The sequence below is a fragment of the Macaca fascicularis genome, chromosome 6 (genome assembly GCF_037993035.2).
Source record: "Macaca fascicularis isolate 582-1 chromosome 6, T2T-MFA8v1.1".
In the NCBI taxonomy this organism is placed as follows: domain Eukaryota; kingdom Metazoa; phylum Chordata; class Mammalia; order Primates; family Cercopithecidae; genus Macaca; species Macaca fascicularis.
Window position 1 is genome coordinate 73,084,468 of NC_088380.1, and position 24,053 is coordinate 73,108,520.

Consider the following 24,053-nt stretch of genomic DNA (forward strand, 5'->3'; position numbering starts at 1 on the left):
ATTTCATCTTATTTTTTAAAATAACATGCTTTTTTGAAATGTCTTCAAACCTCTCAGATTTTACATTTTACCATATCTCCCCTTGTAATGGAGTTCTATATACACAAGGTGTTATGGGAAAGGGAAATAAAGTTGATACTGAGCTGGTTAGATCTTAACATTATTAATTGTAGGGCACTGGGGTTTGGTTAATGGCCTCAGTTACAGCACCAACTGGATTCACCTAGCCTTTGTACATTTATTGAAGGATGCTTTCTGTTCCAGTTTCTCTGCAGACCAGATCAGAAGGCTTAGGTCAAAGTTGAAATCCTGTAGTATTAGGATTCGGATATTTGGAGAGCTAAGCTAAGGGATGAGATCTCAAAGATAACTTAAAAAGACTGACTCCACTTCCAATGACAAACTGTGACCTGTGCCATCAGAGAGAACCTCATCAGGAAGGACTTTGAGCTCTGAATTAACCTACCCCTTGGAGAGGTTCTACACGGACCCATCAAATTCCAATCTGTAGGAAAAAAGGTACGGCCAATTTTCAGGCTACTTTCAAATACTACATGAGCTAGTTTGGTGTCTAATGTAACAATTGTACATGTTTTAGTGGCTCCACAGTTAGACTTGTTGGACACTGAGGAAGCCATCTATCAGCGAGTTGGTGAGTTCATAATTTAATGAAAACCCTTCCTTTTACCACTCTTAACATTATTGTGCATTTTCTTAAGCTGTATTTATTTGGATGATTCTAGCTACCTGTTGTCCTGAGAGACTACAACTTTTATTTCCTACAAAATAGTTATTCCTTCTTACTTTTATCATCTTCCTTTTAGAGATGCTTAAGCAATGTGTGTTGTTTGTTTAGAGAAAACTTATGAATATTTATGGTTTTCTAACATTACGATCTGACCTTCAGGGCAAATCATGCTTACAATGTCCTTTGTTCTCTGAATCAAGCCATATAATTTCCATCACTGTCAATGCTGCCCAACTGTAAGTGGAGACAGAGACTACTACAATGTGCTGATTTGATTTCATAAACATTTGGTTCTACTCACATCACGTGCATATTATGTGAAATATATTATATACAAAGGCTTAGGCCCTCATAACCTGAGGATTTATTCTGTCTGTCCCCTTTATTCATCTTTGTCTTGCTGCTTGGAGGTTGGCATTTGTGCACAGATTGCTGCGAAAATGCCCATTGACGCCTAGAGAATATGAAAAATGGCTTGGGCAGATGTAGGCAGCTGGTGCCGATTTGGGTTAACAGCTCCTTTATGTCAGTGCCCACATTCTGGAGCTGATTAAAAATAAGACTTTTCCATCACTCAGAACTTATCAGCAATGTGCATATGTATTTTTGTGTCAGCACCTATGAACCTGGAGAGAGATGTAGAATACAGTTAACTTTTAACGTGGGTTATCACAGCTGGCTAGGATGGGGGTGATTATTAACTTTGTATGTATACAATTTTTTTGTTTGATGTATTACATCAGACATATAGTGCTTTAAGAAAAACCCTGTAAAATGAAACAAAACACGAAGTACAATTCTACAAGAAAAAAAGTTATAAACGAAATCAGTGATTCTCCAAATTGTATGTGCATACCTGTGGATCTTGTTAAACTGCACATTCTGATTCAGTCAGTGTCGTCGAGAGGAGCCTCTGTTACAGTATTTCTGGCAAGCTCCCTGGTGATGGCAATTCCATGGACCAATCTAGGGACCACACTTCCAATAGCACGGAATTAAAACTGGAGGAAGATAACAGAACTTGTTCTCTTCAGTAAAAACCAGATGGAAGTAGTGTTGTCATTTTTTCTATTTCTGTTCCTCCTTAAAAATATTCTAGTAACTTCTAAAATCTAGATAAAATTTAAAATACTTCTTCAAACCAGACTAGAGAAATGGTTTAATAGGCAGTTGATTTCTGCAGCACAGTGCTAGCAGAGTAAGCATCCTGTATAAACAATTATATTTAATTCAGTCAAGCATACATTTACTAGAAAAGCATTTGCTTTAGGAGAATTCAATGCCGTCTGTTTTCCCCCAGAATTTATGTTCTCGTCATAAAAATAAGACTTGAAAATTACTCTTGGCTGGAAGAGAGTAGCATTGTTTGTAGGAAAATGGTAGACATAACAGTTTAAAGTCAAGTATAAGGTTAGTACAAGGAGCATGCAGAGAAGGCTGGGATCACCCAGACAAGCAGCTTAACTTGGACTAAGTTTACAGGCCCAGTACGGCTGGATGGTATAAAGAGCCCAGCTTGCCTCTTTAGATGAAGTCATTGTCTCTAGAAGGTGACTCTTGGATGCTTGAGAGAGAGAAGCTTAAGAGTTTTTCCTAGGTTCAGGTTTCATGCAGCCAATGTGGGATTAGCTGCTGATTAGCCAGGAATTGCTGACTAGGATCAGCTCTGTTCAGCAAAATCTCATTCTCCCCATCACATCCTCATATTCAATTACTCTGACTAAAATAAGTATTTGGGTTATGTCTGCCAGATGGTCAGCTTTCTTTTCCCTAGAAGAGCTGTTCATTAAAGTGGATTAGGGAGAAAAATACTTGGTAGAAAATGTATAAATAAATGAATTACTTATTATATCTTTGTTCTGTAATTTGAAGATCCCATAAGGGAAATAGAAAAGAACAGAAATACTGTTCAGCTCAAATTCCTGCTGCCCCCAAAGCAGATTAGGCAGACAGTATGCCAGACTGCCTGTATCTTTTGATACCACACTGCAAGCATGGCTTATGGTGCATACAGTTCATGACTTATTGCAGTATGGATTTGTTAGTAATGTTGTGTCCATTGTCATTATTGAAATGGATAGCTTTTAAAAAATGTTATCATTCTCATTTGATATTTGAAAGTACATTTTGTTTGTACATGACTTTATTTCATTTAGGGACCTATTTTTTTTCACAATGAAAGATAAAATGTAATTTGTATGAAATCCAGTGAGAAGAAAGAACTTCTACCACAGAAATTGGAATTTAAATCTGTTTTTCACAATTGTGTTAATGGTATTAAGTTGAGGCTACTGATATTACCATATGCAATTAAAATAAAATGAGTTCTGTAGCATAGAAGAGATTTCCAATTAGCAGTGGTGAATTGGTGACAATTTCATTCAGTGATCCAGTCAAGTCTGCGACCAGTGACAGTGAGTATAGCGGGTATGTCAATATGTGAACATTTGCAAATTAATGCTCACCTTACAAAATCAAGTAAATTTGGAATTACTTGAATTTGCTTTGGGTAAAGAATTTTGATGAACTGTATTTACTGATTCTATTTTCAGACCTAGCCTTTTGTGTCTTATTTATTTTCATTTTGTTGTCTTCATTTTGAAAGTTCTACTAGTAGAATGTAAAGCTGCTTTTTAATACAGAGTTGTGAGATTCTAAGCATTTTTATCTGTATTTAAAAATATAAATGAACCCATACTTCATTGCTGAGGGATCTCTTATGTCAAATTAACTTCCATTTGCTACCCATTAAAATAATGTGTTTCCTTAGGTACATCTGGCAGAGTTGTTTGCTCTTTTCTTTCTTCATTTCTGCCCTCACACTCCCTATCCATTTCTGATCTCACACTGCCTATCCATTTCTGATCTCACACTGCCTATCCATTTCTGATCTCACACTGCCTATCCATTTCTGATGTGACCGCCACCTCTATGTGGGAGACTTACACAACTATCCTCTGAGCATGGTTCTTTCCTAAGCTTCAATTTCACTTCTCTTTCTTCCTGATGACTTGGTAGTCTTCCCACTTAAAATTGAACTCATCTTTTGCTCTTAAAATTATATCCTACTCTAGATTTCCATATTTTTTTTCAATGTGCCGCCACTCTTACTGCAACTCAAAACTTTAGTCTTCATGCCTTCATGTCTTCCTTTCCTTCTCATCCTTAACATACATCCCTATCATTCAGGCCCTATCCCACTGACCTCATTCTCATTTGTTATTTCCCACCACCACCACCCACAGACCCTACCCTTCTCATGCCTGGATTATAGCAAAGCTTGCTTGACTGATCTCCCCATTTGTTCCCACTCACCACTCTTTCCTCATTTGCTGTCTGGTTAATATGTGCATTAAGGACAGGGCTATCCCTTAGAATTCTTGTATCCTCAGAAGAGAAATTCCCACAATATAGTGTTCAAATCTTGTTTTTTCGAAAGGACAAGAGGTCATTTCTGATATTCACCATATGTCTCTGGTTAGAAATTTGTAACTAAATATGGTACAGACTTCATTTTAAAAACGTTATGCAGAACAGTTAATTTTCTGTGATTATCAGTTGGCTTGGAAGATCTCTACGTTTTTTCTCAACTTCTAAATTTCTCAACCCTAAATTTTCATAATGGTAGTATAAGCAGGATCTCTATGTGCAGCCCAGTGTAGAAAAATCTATAATTTAATATACATTTTTATTTGATAAAATATATAAATTTAGCAAGAGCATATTTTTCTCTTATATTTTTCTAGTTACTTAAAGATTTTTAATTTACAATGGTAGATTCAACTGTAAAAAGAAAAAATAGACTTATAAAGTATGGATTTTAAACAACTAACCATAAGAAGAAAAAAATCAATCTGTCAAATGGTCTTTTAAAAAAAATCAGAGAGGAAATGCCTGAAATTGACCAATAGTGATTCTTAGTTAGTGTAGGATGCAAAATATTTGCTCTGAGAAAAAATAATCATAATTTGTTTAATCTTTCCTCTTCAGTGAGAAGAACTTGAGAACATAGCACATGTATCTGAAACTGTTTTCCTAGAAACATGACACCTATGCTTTAGAGAAAAAATAGTACATTTTACTATGCCAGTTATAGACGGACTTAGTTTTAAAAGATCATTTTATTCATTAGCAAAGCAAATGACAATGATAACAAAACAACAAAACCCACCATCACTGCCCTATAGCCAGCAAACAAGAAACTCCGTATCTGTTTTACACTGTTTTAAATCCAGTGCTTTCTCACACTTCTCTGACTGGTAAAATCAATGTTATGTGATGATTTATCAGAATTTTCTCCTCCACCCTATCTCCTAATTGCACATATCCATTGTGAAAGGAGCCCTGTGAAGGTTGCTGGATAATATGTCTTCGAAGATCACTCATTATTTATTTATTGTACTCAATGGAAGTTTTAAACTTTTTCTTAGCTGAAGGATGTATAAATCGCATGAGAATGCAGCTCATTCCAAGAACATAAATTCCTACATCTTTGTGGCAGATATCACATGTGACCCTTTGTATCAATTAACTGAACAAATCCTCAAGAGATCCAGGCCATCTTGGTGGCCTGAGTTTATATTCAAAAGCAGAGGAATCATGTGGTAGGATCATTCTCTGTACCTCAGTTCCAACCCAGAAACATTTTTCACTAAAGTTATCAATAACTTCCCAAGTTGCTAAATCCAGTGGACATTTTAGTCATTTTCTATGACCTCTCAATGGTTACCTATTCCCTTTCTTCGAATTTTTTTTCTCTGTCTTCATAATGCCACTCTTTTTCGAATCCTTCCTTGTCTTCTGACTGCTCTTTCCCAGTCTCCTTTGGTGGTGCCTCCTTTCCTTACCAGTCAATAACTGGAGCTACAGACTGAGTCCTGGGCCCCTTTCTGGTTCAACTCATACTCTTCCTCTAGGCATTTTCATCTATATCATTGTTTAAATACTAGCTCTATATAGATAAATCCCAAATTTCAATTTCAGGTTCAAACGGAGACCAGACCACATATTCAAAAGTCTATTCTAAAATTCATTTGAAGGTACCATGGGCATCTCAAACATAATCTTTTCTCCAAAGATGCTCCATAGCTTTCCTTCTCTCCATAGATGGCACTTCTATCAACCCAGTTGTATAAGCCAGAAGTTGGAAGTCATCTTTGACATCTCTTTCTCCCTCAATCCCCATATCCTGATGATTTCTTTAAGCATATTTTGAATCTCTCTGTGTCTCTCCATCTTTTTCATCCCTATACTGGCTCAACTCACAGTCACATTTCTCCTGCAAATATTTTCACAGCTTCCTGCCTTGAGCATCCTAATTGTTCCTTATTTTTCTAATAATTCTTCATCGTCCTTACTTTTGTTCTAAATTCTTTTTCCACACTGCAGAAGGGAATTTCTCTTCTGTTTGAAGTTTGCAATGACGTCTTATTGAACTTAGAATCAAATCCAAACTTGTTTATGTCGCTGGTGCACGAGGTTCTGTGGGATCTGACTCTCACCTGCTTCTCTGGCCTCATGTTTTGCTTCTTTCTTTGCTCATGATAGGTTCTTAGTTCTTAATTTTTGAAAAATGCTTTTTGCCCATCTCATGGGCCTAGATTTCAATTCCTGGGACACCTTTCCCCACCTTTGACTGAAAATACCTGCTCATTCTTTAGTAATCAGCCCAAAAGTCACCTTTTCAAAAATGTCCCTTAACTAGGTTTCCATGTGATAGTCTCTTATTATAAATTCCTATAAATCTCTTATTATTTATTTTTTACTCCTAGAATTTATATTGTCCTGTATTTGAGAGATTGTATCTCTCACATCTCATTTCCTATAAAACTCAAGCCCTGAAGTTTCTCTCTCACTCACTCTAGCTTTTGTTTTCTCCTTTCCTAATGCTAGATAGTGCTCTGAATATGCCCATCTCTTCCTAGCAACCTGCTTAACAAAATTATATTGGGAGCTTGGAATAGTAAGATAATTTAAACCATGTAAATTAGTAAATGTTATAAATCAGATACCCCTGTCCCCAGCTAGTTATTAAACATTTGCTACCAAATCACGGTACATGTATAAATGCATATACAGTTTACTGAGCAATTGTGTTAAGCACCTAACTGGTATGCATATTTTCTTATTTAATAGAGTAATCATGTGGTAGATATTGTTGAATCTCCATTTTACAGGTAAGGATATAACTTTGGAATTGCCAGATGTTCATCACCTCATATAGCATATAGTTGGCATTGAGTAAATATTTTTATACAGTTGAATGAATAATTTGGGGAAGATATGGGTGCAAAAAATTATGTTTTCTATTCTCTTTAATAAGATTCTGTTGCTGCCCACCTGCAAATTTTAGTAATGTTTATCTTCTGTTTTAAACATTTTTAAATTATAGAAGATATTTATGATTTTTTTTAGTATCCTAATTCCAAATACCTTCTCCATAGCAGTAATAAGTAATATAAGACAGTTTAATATTCTCTAGAAAGTTCAAGGGAAATGAGTAAGAAGTAAAATTCATGTATCAGATCAAATTGTCTTTCAGGTCTAAAGGCAACAGACTGACCTCCTTGAAAATAAAATAATTCAGGAAAATAGAGTTCTTCTTGAATAATATTCTATACTATGAAATTCAGCCAACCAAGAGGTGAATCAAACAAAGAACAAATGGAAAGGTTGTTGTAATAGAACTAACATTATGCTTTAAATCTTTTTCACTTTTAAACTGGCAACAATTGTGAGAATTTTGATTGTAGAACTGAATCAAGATGGTAGAAACATTGAGCATATAAAAATAATGTAACTAACGAAAAACAAGATGTGAAGGAAGATAAGGAGGAAAAAATGTGAGATTAAAACTTTTTCTCTTACAGGGTGTCAATGAGTATTGACTAAAGTTAAAATTTTTCTAATTCTTAAAGGTTTTATGTATTACATTTTTAATTGGAAGAATCTGTCTGAAGTGTAGCTATTTCTTCAGTCTTTGTTTTCTTCTGTTACATTCAAGTAAAATCAAATTCAAGTTTTTATTCAAAAGTATACTATATAATATGGATCTAGTTTAATAAAATGTTCTTTGTCTGTAAATCCCATCTGCCCATTGTTTTTTTTTTCTGCTTTCATGAAGCTGATTTTTGAGAGAGAGGAGGCAAGCTCCATCCCCAGACCCTAATATTAGCTTACGGTCATGAGTCCTCAGTAAATAGTAATGGTGGCAATGGAGATAGAACGTGGTGGAGGTGGTGGTTGACATGGAAGTAGTGGTGGTAGTGACGCTGTTTTGCATCAAGGTATGTGCGTTAAAGATCACTAACCAACGACGATCTCATCATTAATTATTCATGCTACGTAGAGTACTGTAGGGAGGCTATAGAGGAAAATTGTTAACAGCCCACGATTTAAAATTAGATTTGAATCCTGGCTTCTTCACTGAATTGACTGATAACTAGGGATACCTCTAAACTTCTGCTTCATTAACTTTAAAATATTATCTTCATCTTGGGACTCTTCTTAGAATTAAATGAGATAACGTGTTTCCCTGGCATCAATATGAAGTGTTCAATGCATGCTGATTGGTGTAGCTGTCATTTCTGCTGCTGCTCTTATTCCCTATTAAAATAAATCACATTTTTCTTGTTAGTAAATTGATATTTATAAGTATAATTTGCTTCTAGCTAGCAAGGCTGTAGAAATTCAAACACATTCTGATTTCCTGGACATTAAAAACTCTAATGACTAATGAAGGGGAAAACTTAGTTTGAAACAAAACAAAAGATTAGATTTGGACTTACTGACTTCCAGTCCATTTGGCTTCCTAAGTTCACACCTTAACATCCCTCCTCTACTTCAAACATGTAGCAATGATAGATAGAAAGTTTAAAGAAGAAAACCAACCAGACATAGCTGTCATTCAAAACAAGAGGAGTATCTCCTTGACCCCCACATGTATAGAGATGAATGAGAATCAGTGCATGAGGCTGAAGCCACATCTTTCTGAATTCTACTTTGGAAGCAGGAAGTGGCAACCTGGAGTTCAGCTCCTCTGGCATACTGGGGCCCGAAATTGTCCTGCCGAGAAGAAACACCAAAACCAGTCTCATTACTTGAAAACTGATTTTCACCTGGGGATGATTTTACTCCTCAGGGGATGTTTGACTATGTTTGGAGACATTTTTGTTTGTCATAACTTGGCAGGGGTGTGAGGGTGCTACTGGCATCTAGTGGGCAGAATCTAGGGATGCTGCTAAACATCCTGAAAAGCACAGGACAACCCCCACAACAAAGAATTATCCAGTTCAAAATAGCCTTGGTACCAAGGTGAAAAAGCCCCCACTAAAGGGTGAGCCCTCCTACTCAAAGGTGGGCCCTCCTACTCAAAGGAGACTGATAAAGCTGTCATGGGCCACAGCCCAAAACTACATCTTTTAAAAATTATTTATTTTTGCTAATTGACAAGTAAAAGAGTGTGTGTATGTGTGTGTGTGTGTGTGTGTGTATACATATATATGGTGTATGACATGATGTTTATGTAATATACACATATACACACAGACACATTGTGGAATAGTTATATTAAGCTATTTAACATATGGATTACCTCACATGCTTGTTTCTTTGTAGTGAGAACACTTAAAATCTACTCTTTTGGCAATTTTCAAATATATAATGTATTGTAATTAAATCTAGTTACCATGATGTACAATAGATCTCTTGAACTTATTTCTTCTAACTGAAATTTGGTGTCCTTTTACTTCCATCCCCCAGCCTCTAGTAATCTCCATTTTACTGTTTCTATGAGTTTGACTTTTTTAACACTCCACACATAAGATTCTATGATATTTGTCTTTCTGTGCCTGGTTTATTTCACTTAACATGATGTCCTCCAAGTTCATCAATGTTGTTGCAAATGGCAAGATTTTCTTCTTTTGTAATGCAGAATAGTATTTGTGTGTGTGTGTGTGTGTGTGTGTGTGTGTGCATCACATTTTCTTTGTTTATTCCTCCACTAGTGAAAACGTAGGTTGATTCCATATCTTGGCTATTGTGAATAATGCAATGAACATGGTAGTGCAGATATCTCTTTGACAACTGGTTTTAATTCCTTTGGATATACACTAAAGTGGGATTGATGGGTTGTATGGTAGTTCTATTTTTAATTATTTTGAGGATCCTCCATAATGTCTTCCATTATGGCCATACTTGTTTACATTCCTAGCAACAGTGGACAAAGATTCTCTTTTCTTTGCATTCTTGCCAACACTTGTTACTTTTTGTCTTTTTAGTAATAGCCATTCTAATAGGTGTGAGGTGATATCTCATTGTGGTTTTAATTTGCATTTCTCTAATGATTAGTGAAGTTGAGCATTTTTCTTATATTTGGCCATTTGTGTATCTTCTTTTGAGAAATGTCTGCTCAGGTCTCTTTATAGGGTTATTTGCTTTGTTGCTATTGAGTTGTTTGAGTTCCTTATGCATTCTGGATATTAACCCTTTATTAGCTGTAGTTGCAAATATATTCTCCCATTTTGTAGGCTGTCTCTTCACTCTGCTGATTAATTCCTTGGTTGAACAGAGGCTTTTTAGTTTGACGTACTCTTATTAGACTATTTTGCTTTTGTTGCCTATGCTTTTGGCATCATATTAAAAAAAATCTTTGTGCTAACAAATGTCATGGAGATTTTCTCCTATGTTTTCTTGAAATAGTTTTAATTTTAGGTCTTACATTTAAGTCTTTAATCCGGTTGGAGTTGATTTTTGTATATAGTGTGAGAAGGGTGTCTCATTTCATTCTTCTGCATGTGGATATCCAGTTTTTCTAGCGCCATTGATTGACGAGACTATCCTTTCCCCATTTTGTATTCTTCTTATCTTGGTTGAAAATCAATTGACTAAATGTATTGATTTATTTCTGGCGTTTCTCTTTTGTTTCATTGGTCTCTGTGTCTGTTTTTATGTTAGTAACCATGTTATTTTACTTACTATAGCTTTGTAGTAGTTTTTCAAATCAGGTAGTATGGTGCCTCCATTTTGATCTTTTTTTACTCAAGATAGCTTTGGCTATTAGGTTGTTTTGTGGTTATCCAATACAAATTTTAGGATAGCTTTTATTATTTCTGTAAAAATGCCATTGGCATTTTGACAATGATTGCATTCAATATATAGATTACTTTGGGTAGTATGGACATTTGAACAATATTAGTTATTCCAATCTATGAACCTGAGATATCTTTCTTTTTATTTGTGTTTATCTATTTCTTTCATCAGTGTTTTATGGTTTTCAGTGTACATATCTTTCATCTTTTTGATTAAATGTATTCTTAAGTATTTTTTGTAGCTATTATAAATGAAATTGTTTTCTTAATTTATTTTTCAGATAGTGTGTTGTTAGTGTATAGAAATATTACTGATTTTGTATGTTGATTTTGTGTCCTGCAACTTTACTGAATTAATTTATTAGTTCTAATAGTTGTTTTGTGGGAGTCTTTAGGGTTTTCTATATATTAAAGAAATGAGAGTTCGCGAAGGCCGGCAGTGGATGTTGACGCGATGTGATTTCTGTCCAGTGCTCTGAATGTCAAAGTGAAGAAATTCAATGAAGCACGGGTAAATGGCGGGAGTAACTATGATTTTCTTAAGGTAGCCAAATGCCTCATCATCTAATTAGTGACGTGCATGAATGGATGAACGAGATTCCCACTGTCCCTACCTAATATCCAGCAAAACCACAGCCAAGGGAACAGGTTTGGCAGAATCAGCAGGGAAAGAAGACCCTGTTGAACTTGACTCTAGTCTGGCACAGTGAAGAGACATGAGAGGTGTAGAATTCAAGATGGTTTAAGACTTAAATGTTAGACCTAAAACCATAAAAACCCTAGAGGAAAACCTAGGCAATACCATTCAGGACATAGGCATGGGCAAGGACTTCATGTCTAAAACACCAAAAGCAATGGCAACAAAAGCCAAAATTGACAAATGGGATCTAATTAAACTAAAGAGCTTCTGCACAGCAAAAGAAACTACCATCAGAATGAACAGGCAACCTACAGAACGGGAGAAAGATTTTGCAATCTACTCATCTGACAAAGGGCTAATATCCAGAACCTACAAAGAACTCAAACAAATTTACAAGAAGAAAACAACCCCATCAAAACCTGGGCAACGGATATGAACAGACATTTCTCAAAAGAAGACATTTATGTAGGCAACAGACACATGAAAAAATGCTCATCATCACTGGCCATCAGAGAAATGCAAATCGAAACCACAATGAGATACCATCTCACACCAGTTAGAATGGAGATCATGAAAAAGTCAGGAAACAACAGGTGCTGGAGAGGATGTGGAGAAATAGGAACACTTTTACACTGTTAGTGGGACTTTAAACTAGTTCAACCATTGTGGAAGACAGTGTGGCAATTCCTCAAGGATCTAGAACTAGAAATACCATTTGACCCAGCCATCCCATTACTGGGTATATACCCAAAGGATTATAAATCATGCTGCTATAAAGACACATGCACACTTATGTTTATTGTGGCACTATTCACGATAGCAAAGACTTGGAACCAACCCAAATGTCCATCAGTGACAGACTGGATTAAGAAAATGTGGCACATATACACCATGGAATACTATGCAGTCATAAAAGAGGATAAGTTCATGTCCTTTGTAGGGACATGGATGCAGCTGGAAACCATCATTCTCAGCAAACTATTGCAAGGACAAAAAACCAAACACCGCCTTTTCTCACTCATAGGTGGGAATTGAATAATGAGAACACTTGGACACAGGAAGGGGAACATCACACACTGGGGCCTGTAGTGGGGTGAGGGGAGGGGGGAGAGGGGAGGGATAGCCTTAGGAGATGTACCTAATGCAAATTACGTGTTAATGGGTGCAGCACACCAACATGGCGCATGTATACATATGTAACAAACCTGCATGTTGTGCACATGTACCCTAGAACTTAAAGTATAATAAAAACCAAACAAACAAAAGAAAGGAGAGTTTTCTATACCTAAAAGAAAAAAGAAAATGAAACAAAGTGAAAATATTAATTTATTTGAATTGTATCACTGTTTTTCAGATAAAAACTGTTAGTGACTGGTATGGTTTTTTCAGAATATCCTGACATACAAAAAGCCAGACACACAAATGTCATCTGTAAACAGAGACAATTTAACTTCTTCACTATCGAGTATGATGTTAACTATGAGCTTGATGTATATGGCTTTGACAATCTTTTATTTGTCCATATGCCTGCAGAGACACCTAGAAAGTTGTCTATTGAACATTAATGTCAATTTGAGAAGTTGTGGTGATTTTCAAAATTACCTGTTATAACTTGATTTATTTGTCAGCAGGCGTCACTTTTACAAAAACAATACACTCTTTATTATTCAATTTGTTTATTGCTTTTAATATGGTGATTGCAAAGAATTTGTGCTTAGATAAAATATCACCTAGACAGTAATTATGTTTTGTGTGTTTTAATTAGACATATTGGTGAATAAAGAATCAACCCTGAGCTACTTTTAAAGTATAAGTAATTGGAAATGAACTCTCTGCTTTGAATCCAATTGAAGAGCAAGGTTTACCAAATCTCTGCTTTCTCCATTAGTGGGAAGAATGATGAGGCAGCCCAGGGCATGTTCATGGAAAGCAAATTATATGATTTCCCCATTTAGCCACAGTTGGCTAATTATGTTAATTATAAGACTGCAGGAGAGCTGCAGGGAGTAAGCAACTCTCCTTCAGCATGATGACTTAAATTTTACTTTAAGAACTGGTTTTGAGTTGATAATCAGAGGCAAAGAATGAAATATTATAGTTATTTCTTTACCTATAACAGATATATAGCCAAGAGAAGAGAGAAAATTGGTTGGGTAGTCATGAGACTTGATCCTAAGATTGAGAAGCCTTTTAACAAAAGACTGTAGAAGCAGGACTTAAAACCAGAGTAAACTCAAATATTTATAGTTGGTATAATGTTGGTGGGTGTGCCAATACTTTGAAAACTATTGTCCTCACTAATTGATAAATTGATAAATGTTTCTCATCATGCTCTGTTTTTTCTCTTGACGCTATCTTTTCCTTTCTGCAATGCAACTGATGTGGACTTTTTCTTGGCAAAGGAGTCACAATAAAATTAATAATTTATTTGAACTGATTTCACTGTTCTTAAGATGAAAACTGCTAGTGTGCTGGTGTGATTTTTCAGCATATCCTGATATACACACAAACAGATAATATTTTTGATGCTAGTGATTGTGAAAGAGAGTGGCGTTTTGGGCTAGAACGTATGTCCTCCTGTTGTGTGGTTTTTACTGTGGAGGCTCTCCTTGTTATGATGACCACTGAATGCTTTTACTCTTCAAAGGCACTCTTTATGGTTTTAAATCACGAACTTATAAAGTGGCAATTGCAACCTTTTACGAATATGGTTTTCTGCTGCTTTGTGTTGTAAAGGTAACCAATGTTAGCTACATTATTTGTTAAAGTCTTTCACAGGCTGTGCTAGAGACCTAACTAATACCTCTAACATTGTTTTAGGAGGAAAATGGACTTGAATTTCAAGTTCAAGTTTACAAATAACAGTTTGGAACACAAATCTTTTTAAAACTGTGGATCATTAAAAAAAAAAAGGTAGAGCTCTGTATTCAGTTTATACTGAACATGTATTATGGGTAGGATACATCAGGAGGAAACAAAATATCTACACCGGGGGAAAACACAACCTGTTAAGGAACCTGTAATTTAATGAAAACGTTAATAAGATATAACAATGTACTTTTGAGTGCTAAATGGGTTGTATCAAATATACATGTTATTAAAGGTCAGACTCATGAAATTATTCAACTGAGAGAATATACTGCCATCTGTCCAGATTCGCCTTTCTTAAATCACTTGCCATGTACTCTCTTGTATCAGGAAGGAACTACACATGGGAAATGTTTAAAAATTATTTCCCTTATTGAAATTATGTAAAGTCTTCCCATGGAAATAAAAACATGAACTATAGATCTCACTTATGCTATGATAATTTTATATTTTTACATATTGCAGAGTAATGAGTGTTTATTGATTTGTGGTGGGTGGAAAGGATACCTATGAGCTCTTTTCTAACAACAGTTTGCAGAAGTCATTTGGATCTGCATTATACCTTGTATTCAATATAAGTGTCACACAGTTGTGAAGTACAAGAGTTCAGAGAATTACTCTGGTAAATTTTCTCCGGGAGGACGACACCTTGGTTCTTCTCTTTTTCTTCCTCTGTTCTTCCAAGGAGTTTATGACTTTTGTTTTTACAGTAGGTCCATGTGACAATAAGGCATTTGTTATTTTGGACACTGGTGGGGCTGATTGTAGAAAACCTCAAAATAGGTGCATATATTCCCTCAATAGTTCCTTTTTAGAGTCCTCTTCATGCCTTTCAGTACTTTCTTGTTAGCATTTTCCATTGTAAATATATAGGGGAAAGATCTAGGCATCCAGGTCAAGCTCAACTCTTTCATCTTTCCTAGAACTCAACCCTTGGGGAGTAATCAACATTCATTCTCCTTGCTTTCCTCTGCTTCAAGAGACTCTTAATTTGGTTTAGGCATTTATCCTTGGCACGTTGGCCATTCGCTTCAGGAGAGGCTGACCAACCCTCGATACCAGAGAGAAGATTCTGATTGGTCTAACCAGTCATGGCAATTTCAGTTGCCTTGCCAATAACTGGTTCATGTACTGCCTTGTGGTATGTTTTGGGCCAAAGCTATGTGAATGAAAGTGTTCTATGGGCTTCTAGGAAAAGCTTCCTTGTTCTTACAAGAAGACGCAAGAAAAATATGGCTTATATTCTCTCTAGAAATATTGTCAGGCTTGCATAGTGACACCTTTGACCTGGAGTGGGTACAAAGACAGGGCACAGAGCCAATACGTGAGTGAGAGCAAAGCCTAGAGCGTTACAGGAAGATAGAGATATAGCAGGGGTTAGCAACTATTTTTCTGCAAAGGTCCAGATAATAAATATTTTAGGCTCTGTGGGCCATATGATCCGTGTCACAACTACTCATCTCTCTTGTTGCAGCACAGAATAATACATAAATGAATGTCCTTGGCTGTGTATTATATAAACAATACATTAATGAATGGTCTTGGCCGTGTTCCAATAAAACTTTATTTAGAAAGAAAAGTAGTAGGCCAGATTTGGCCTGTGGGTTGTAGTTTGCAGAGCTGCAAACCAGAACCCAGTTTGGTATGTGTCTAGAAGGCCTCTGAATGTACACTTCTTGATATGTAAAAATGTAAATTTTCTAATTGATTAAGGCAGTTGCATCTGTGTTTTTTCCCACTTGAAGCCAAAACATCCTTAGAATTATTGTCTTTGGTAAGGGAATAAGACTTGTCTTCTCTGCAATACAGGAGTAAGTCCTGTATTGCAAAAGAAGCTTTCTGAAAACAATGTCATTGTCTTTGTTGTTTAATTGACTTTTACTTCTAATGCCTCAAATCTAAGGCTTGATTAGAGGTGAGCAGAACCCTAAATTTGTAGATTAGTTATTCTAGGATGAATTAGGCCTTATGGACAATCCCAAGTGTGATATGGCTTGGCTCTGTGACCCCACCCAAATCTCACCTTGAATTGTCATGATCCCCATGTGTCAAAGGTGGGACCAGGTGGAGATAATTGAACCAAAGGGTGGTTTCTCCCATGCCGTTCTCGTGATAGTAAGTGAGTTCTCACAAGATCTGATAGTTTTATAAGGGGCTTCCCTCTTTGCTTGGCACTCATTCTCTCTCCTTCTGCTCTGGGAAGAGGTGCCTTCTGCCATGATTGCTAAGTGTCCTGAGGCTTCCCCAGCCATGTGGAACTTTGAGTCAATTAAACCTCTTTCTTAATAAGTTACCCAGTCTTGGGTGTTTCTTCATAACAGCATGAGAATGGGCTTATACGAAGTGTCATTGTGTTAAGAGCTGTTCATCTTGCTCATACAACCAGGCACAGTGTGTTTTACTGGATGTATACTCTGACTGATGTTTTGATGACAATTGAGCACTCTAGATATGGATACTCCCATTATCTTCCCTCATTGAAAATCTGAACATGACAGTTTCACCACTCCCCATTGGTGTCTCTTGGGAACTTTATAGGGCATTTGAAAAAGTTAATGTAAATACTATTCAGAAATGACGAAAAATGGTTTTGTGAAAGAGGAGAGTATTGATTCCTTGGGGAAGACGTAATTAAGATCCTCTGTGATTAAGTCTTTCCTGGCTTGGTCACTTCTTGCTTCTAGCTTTGGTGTAAATCTTCATAATATAACTATGAAGTTTGTAATTGAATTCTTCTGACCACTTTGGAGTACACCAGGAAGGTTTTAATTACTTTTTATGGATTATGTTCTATATTTCCTCAGGGGCTGCCTCTTTTGAGTAATTCCAGGCTTTTGAATTACTTATCCTTAAAATAGCAGTTATTCTAGGCTATTGTTATTTAATTGACTCTTCCTCTGTCTCCTCTTTTCATATCGTATTCTTAACTTAGTGTAGAATCTATTTGAGAACCATTGTGTAGGAGGTCTGAGTACTATTAATTATTTTGAAATAGAGGAAAGCTAAAAGTAAGGAAAGGAGATATATAAGAAAGAAAACTTAATGGTAAAGACAATGAAAGAATCTGCTAGAATGTTCAAAACTCAAAAATGCCTAAGAAATCTAATAAATTGAAACCCTGACCAACCAATCTTCAATCTTCCTTCTTGAGGTTACATCACACACCCCTCTGCACTCTGGGTGGGAGCCCCACTCCTTCCCTCTTACTCTACTCCCCAGATCAGCTCCATTTGTCCTCCAGGCATTCAGTTAAATTGTCTTTCTCAGATAACAGTGTATATCAGATGATTAAAAACAGTGAATAATGTTAGTGTCTGCTTGTATTACATCTACTAAGTAACACATCCTTTTATGAGGATGAAGATTTTACCATGCCATATCTTCTCTTCTTGCAAAATTAGTCACAGTTACTATAAGATCAGGAATGACAACCAAAAGAGAAATTCCTTGAGAATCATTAGCTTGTCTTCCTATGGCCTTGTGGGAGTCCTAGCATGTACCTGAGTAGCAAAATTTAGAATTGCTTTTCTTTTTCATGTATCTGAAGCTCAATTTTTGTCTTCTCTACTTGTACCCACTCTGGAAACACTTAGATTTTGGAATTGAATAGGTAGAAGGGATAGTTGCAGTCTAGGGTATGATTCAAGAATACAAAAACAAAAACCAAACATTAAGTGTTATCCAATACTTGAACTCATCTTTAAATTTGCAGGGGAGTCTATTTGATAAATTAGAATTTAGTGAATTTGAATTTGGTCTGCTATGAAAGGTGGAAAAGGAAAGGATAATGTCAAATATCAGACAGCAAGAAACAGCCTTGGCTGACTGCAACATTTTTTCTCTTCCAAAGACTAGATGCTCCCTAGCTTATAGTGACACCAGGAAGACAGCACCCCCCCGCCCTCAGTGTTTGTTTTCTGTAGCTCTTTATTTTGGATTTTACTAGTTTTTGATGCCTCCAAGGCTAAGAGGTTTGAATTAATTGAATTGAACAAAAGGATGAAAAGGGTTTAGTTCATTGGAATTTTTCCTTAGAAATCAAAATATAAGTTTTGCCATTGGAAATAGTGGTTATGTGAACAGTTTTGTTTTCCCTAAGCATATCCAGCCACTGGGTCTAGCGGTGGGAGATGGGGAAGGAAATGGTCATAGTCTAGGGGTTGTTTTTTTCCCTAAAGTGAGATAATCTCTATTTGGTCTATAAAAAACAAATTTCAATTCACTCTCCCCATTTTATTCTTGATAAGCACAGATAAATTCAGAGTTAAAAACTACGTGTCTATTATCTTTGGGAGGATGAAGTAAAATAATTTTTTCATATTTATTAAAATCTCAATACACTGTGGTGGGAGCTGAAAAAATATTTGTCAGCATAAGGAAGCTGGTCTTCTAAGACTTATTCCAATTTTCCTTCCATTCCTGCATATCCCAATTCTCTGCTGTCTCTCTCACTAAACATGCCAAAATTTAGGTACAGTGTATATCCTGAAAAGACTTAAGTATGTATTTTGTATCGCACTTGAGAATCTGATGAAACAGTTATGTTTTAATCCAAGACTGAGCTGAAATTGTAAACACACATATTATCAGTTCTTGGAGGGAAATGAATCTCCTGTTGTTGGAGATACTATTTTATTTTCTGAGGTTCTTAATGTTCCTGATTGGAACACTCAGATTAGAGTATAACTCGATAACAAGAGAATGGGAACTGTAAGAAAACATTTTAAGTGGTCCATTTTCAAGGCATGATAAATCTAAGCACTGGCAGCTAGCCTGTGGATGTAACAAGCCACACAGCTCATGCTCCTAGAAAGTGATGATAAGCGAACAGAATGTAGAGGAGGTGTCAGCCCATAAAACAGAAGAAAGTTTCATTATTGGGAAATCAAAACTTAAGCAGAGAAGGGGACGGGGTATAAGCTTATAAAGGGGATAATGAAACTTAGGTGACACCCAGGAAGATTGTAACCTCATAGTACTCAACCAGTGAGGAACCGAGAGAGGAACTTGGGTGTTAGGAGATAAATTACCTGCTGTAGCTGCCCTGGGTGTGCCTGCCTACCAGACACCCGATCTTGCAAGATCACTATTAAAAGTCTCACTTTCGCTGTTCTTTGTACCTCTGAGTACACCCTTTGGGTTTGGATGGGTGAACATGTTTCTCATAGGGACCGTCAGAGGACAAAGATGATGAAAAGAGAATTGAGACCCGCCTTAGAGAAGAAAATCCATTGCTCATCCCTTAACATCGATATTCCCAAAGCCCTACTTTCTCAGTTATTTCTTTTTTTTGTTTTTTGTTTTTTGTTTTTTTTTTTTGAGACAGAGTCTCGCTCTGCCGCCCAGGCTGGAGTGCAGTGGCGTGATCTTGGCTCACTGCAAGCTCCGCCTCCCGGGTTCACGCCATTCTCCTGCCTCAGCCTCCCGAGTAGCTGGGACTACAGGCGCCCGCCACCTCGCCCGGCTAGTTTTTTTGTATTTTTTAGTAGAGACGGGGTTTCACTGTGTCAGCCAGGATGGTCTCGATCTCCTGACCTCGTGATCCGCCCGTCTCGGCCTCACAAAGTGCTGGGATTACAGGCTTGAGCCACCGCGCCCGGCCTCTCAGTTATTTCTTAATCCAAGATCTCTTCCTGGGCATTCTTGCCCACTCCCTTAGCCTCAATTCTCTCCTAAATATGCTTATGATTCCAATATCTTAATCTCCAACCCATATCGCTCTCCTGAAATCAAACACTGTAGATGTATCTACTTCTGAAATGTGCAATTTGCTGCCCCATAAGACATGTTTAGATCTCAAATCATTGTCTTTCTTCTTTAATCAGACCATTCTCCTATGTTCTTTAATGCTGTTCATAGTTACACTATTCACCCAGTTGCCCAGTTGTCCATTCAATTTCAGAAGGAAATCTTATATTGGTGTATTCTCTTCATTCCCAAAGTTATCTCTGTAGTTCTGTTCTTAATTTTTTCACTTCTCTATGTCATTGTCTCCTAGATGAATGAATTCCTGCCTCAGCATCTCAGCCCTGAATGTAATTACTTTTTGCAATATTTTTCAGATTTACTGAAATATAATTGACATATAATAAGCTACAAATATTTAGAGTATACAGTTTGAGGAGTTTTGAAACCATCACTGCAATAAAAATAATAACCATATCCTTCATCCTCAAATGTTTCCATGTACCCCTCTGTAATCTCTCCTTCCCCCACCCCCATACCTCCATTCCCAAGCAATGATTGATCTGGTTTTTAATACATGGCTTGTGTTTTTTAGAATTTAATGTAAGTATCCTTTTTTATAAATTCTTTGACTCAGCATAATTACTTCTTCCTAATTAGGATTCCTTTGTTTCTTCATCTTGCTTTATTTTGCTAGCATCTCTAGTACAATGTCAAATAGAAGGGACAAGAGAGAACATTTTTCCCTTGTTCTTGATGCCAGTCTTTCAACATTAAATATAATGTAGCTGTTGGTTTTGTAGCTGTCTTTAATCAGGCTGAAGAATTCTTTGCATTTTTAATTTGGAATTGTTTTCATATATCTTCTATTATGTCATAAATCCTATAATACCCTGTAATTGTTTTGGCCTTAATTATCTTTTAAAAAACATTTTAAAAAATTTAAAAAATCATTTCCAGTGCTATTCATTACTTTTATATCCAGCTTTCCATCCAGTATCAATTTCCCTCATCCTGAAATAGTTCTTTTAACATTTCTTATAGTACAGGGCTGCTGATTATAAATTCTTTCAGCTTTTCTATGTTATGAAAAAGTCTTTATTTTATCTTGGTTTTGGAAAAATATTTTTCCTGGGTATAAAATTCCAGGTTGATAGTTTTTTTTCTTTTCTTCCAGTCTTTTAAAAAAATGTTGCTCAATGCCTTCTGTCTTCCATTATTTCCAAAGAGAACCCTGCTGTTATTCTGGTCTTTGTTCTTCAACTATTATATCTTCAGTATGTAATGTGTCATTTTCCCCCATGACTGATTTAAAATTTTTCTATTTATCACTGTTTTAAAACAAAGAGGATTATGATGAACGTCAGTGTTTTTTATGCATGTTTCTTATGCTCGGATCCATTAACTCTGATTCTGTAGGTTTACAGTTTATATCCATTTTGAAAAATGTTGTGTGGTAGTTTTTACAAATACTTTTTCTGTCCATCCTCCCTTTCTTCAGTGACTCCAATGCATACATATCAGGAAGGCTGAAGTTCTCCCACAGATCACTATACTCATTTCAATTGTGGGTGGTGGTGATTGTGGGTGGTGGTGGGGCGCTATTTTTATACTATGTTTTCAGGTTCACTGATACTTTTTTCAATAGTGTCTAACCTTCTGTTACTCCTATCTAGTTTATTCTTCATCTCCAACATTATTATGTTTTTGTTTTCATGGCTCTAGAAGTTTGGTTTAGGTACTTAAAAAACTTTTATGTCTCTATTTAGCATGCTCAAGCATTTTTCTACTTCAGTATTTGGATATTTGGAATATAGTTACCACTTTTAATGTACTTGTCAACCAATTATATTATAGGTGTCATCTCTGGGTCTGTTTCTGTTGATTTTTTTTCCCTTCATTGTGGGTTATATCTTCCTTCTCTTGTGCTAAAGCCTGGAGCTTCTCTCTATATGGGAATTTGGGCAGTAATAGGGCTTAGTTCATTTTGTTCTCCTCTCTTGGGAGTCATTGTCTGGCACTGTCTATTTCAATTTCTGAAAACCTTGTTTTATATACTTTATCTAGGGTTTTTTTGTTGTTGTTTCAGGCAGAATGTTAAATCTGGTTCCTGTTATTCAATCTTGACCCAAAGACAAAGTTTCTTTATAATTTATTTTGTGTACTGTGGCTTGAATTATTGTTCTGAATCTGTTTTGATTTTGTCATTGCTCTGCTTAAAAAATTTTGGTGATAACTCTTTACCTTCAAACCAAAGTTCTAATCTTTAGTAGAGCATCTAAGGCCCTTTATGTTATGGCTCTTTCCACCCTAATTTTTGACCATTAGTTCTCCCCTTTCCCACCCACACTACCTCCTACACACATAGGCACCTATAATCAAGTCATACTCAATTAGCCACAATTCCTAAAATATACAACTATATTGTTTTTATGATTTGCTTTTTCTTTATCTATACTACTTTCCCTCTCATGTTGATGAAATCTGACCTACTTTACAAGTCCACAAATCCTAGTTCAAATATAACCTCTTCTTAAAACCTTACGTGACTTCTTTCCTCCCCTCTCCTATTCTCTTCCCCCTACTGCCCCTGGAAAGATTGTAGCCTTCTTCTGGTTACCTCACCAGGACATTTCTGTTCCCTACAGAGCCAGAACTTGGAAAATGTATTCTGTAAAGTACCAAATGGCAAATATTTTAGACTTTGAGGGCCACTACATGTATTTGTTGCATATTCTTCTCCATTTTTTTTAAACCTTTTAAAATATAAAATTCCTTCTTAGCTTAGGGACCAAGCAAAAGCATGCTGCGGTTGGCTGCAGTTTTCTCTCTCACCCTTAGAGGATAGAGACTATATTTCATTCTTCCACCCCATAGAGTGCCTGTCCCAAGAGTGTGCTCAATAAGGATATGCAGTTATTTAATAATGAACATAAAATAGTCCATATTATGTGAGTGCTTAAAGTGTGACAGTGACTATTCTAAGAATGTAAAGTAGGTTATATCATTTGGTCTGCACAAATCAGGTTATATTGTTAGCACAGTTTCCTAGATGAGGTAGTTGAGGCATGGAGAAGTTGAGGGATTTACCAAAGGTCATGCAGCTAAATCTCTTTAAGAAGTTGGAAAAGGAATGGGACTGGGACAGGAGGCAATTTTATATGTTTATCCTCTGTTGGGGTAGACTCCCCAAAGAGGATAGAATGTCTCTGAGATCAACATACTCAACATCCCTGTCTTTGATGAAAAACAAATGTAGATAGACATGTAGCTACAGTCTTCGACATAAAAATTGGATGAGCTTCAAGAATAAGTAACACATCTGTTCCCTTTTATGTTTATCACACAGTTTAGAGAACATAGCAAAACTGAGTTTCTAAGAGGTTATGTATTATTACTTTTTAAAACATGAAAAGTCTTGAATATATTACCATCTTCATATTTTTTTCTTTAAAATCTAGAGAAATCCTCTTCCTCTTTAAATATAATAATATCCTTCAAACAAAACACTTTGTCTAAACTAGTTTACTCCAAAAGCATATCTGGTTTTGAGTAAGAAGCTAAGGAAACATATCATTTGAAGCCACATACAAATATTTTGTTGATTTTTTAAATTTTTTGACAAAAAAGGAAAAGATACTCATCTTTGTGTTTTATAAACAACGTTACCTCATGGCTGAAAGTTTTGTGACAGAGTGAACTAATGTGAGTTTATATTAAAGATTTTGATGCTGCTTTTTGGAAATCCCAACAGACTAGACTCCTCAGCACAGTGGGATTGGAACTTCAATAATCAATCAAACCATCATCATGAACCAAAATACCCTCAAAGCAGCTGCAATTTACAATTAAGGGATAATGATCTTTATAGGAAAAATTACAAGGACATAACAGGCACCTGCTGTCAAAATTAGGTTTTTCAAAAAGCAGAAGCTGTTTCACTGCTGCAACATTAAGCAATGATTATTATTAGGGCAATTTAAAGCAAATTAGTAGGTGTTTGGAATTCAAAAAAGCAATATAT

The 24,053-nt window shown here is 36.1% G+C and overlaps 2 long non-coding RNA genes across 4 annotated transcripts in view; one reads left to right on the forward strand and one right to left on the reverse strand.

The window, feature by feature from the left end:
* LOC102145075 (uncharacterized) overlaps positions 1 to 24,053 on the reverse strand; it is a 117,851-nt gene that overhangs the window by 13,213 nt on the left and 80,585 nt on the right. For both annotated transcript variants that reach the window (XR_012414547.1, XR_012414546.1), the window contains exon 4: positions 1,605 to 1,749. This is a non-coding gene — a long non-coding RNA (uncharacterized lncRNA). The remainder of the gene's footprint in view (positions 1 to 1,604; positions 1,750 to 24,053) is intronic.
* Positions 401 to 24,053, forward strand: part of LOC135971303 (uncharacterized) — a 32,523-nt gene continuing 8,870 nt past the window's right edge. Inside the window, exons 1-2 of one of the 2 annotated variants that reach the window (XR_010587390.1) lie at positions 401 to 519; positions 599 to 652. This is a non-coding gene — a long non-coding RNA (uncharacterized lncRNA). The remainder of the gene's footprint in view (positions 520 to 598; positions 653 to 24,053) is intronic. The other variant, XR_012414549.1, reaches the window with a different exon arrangement.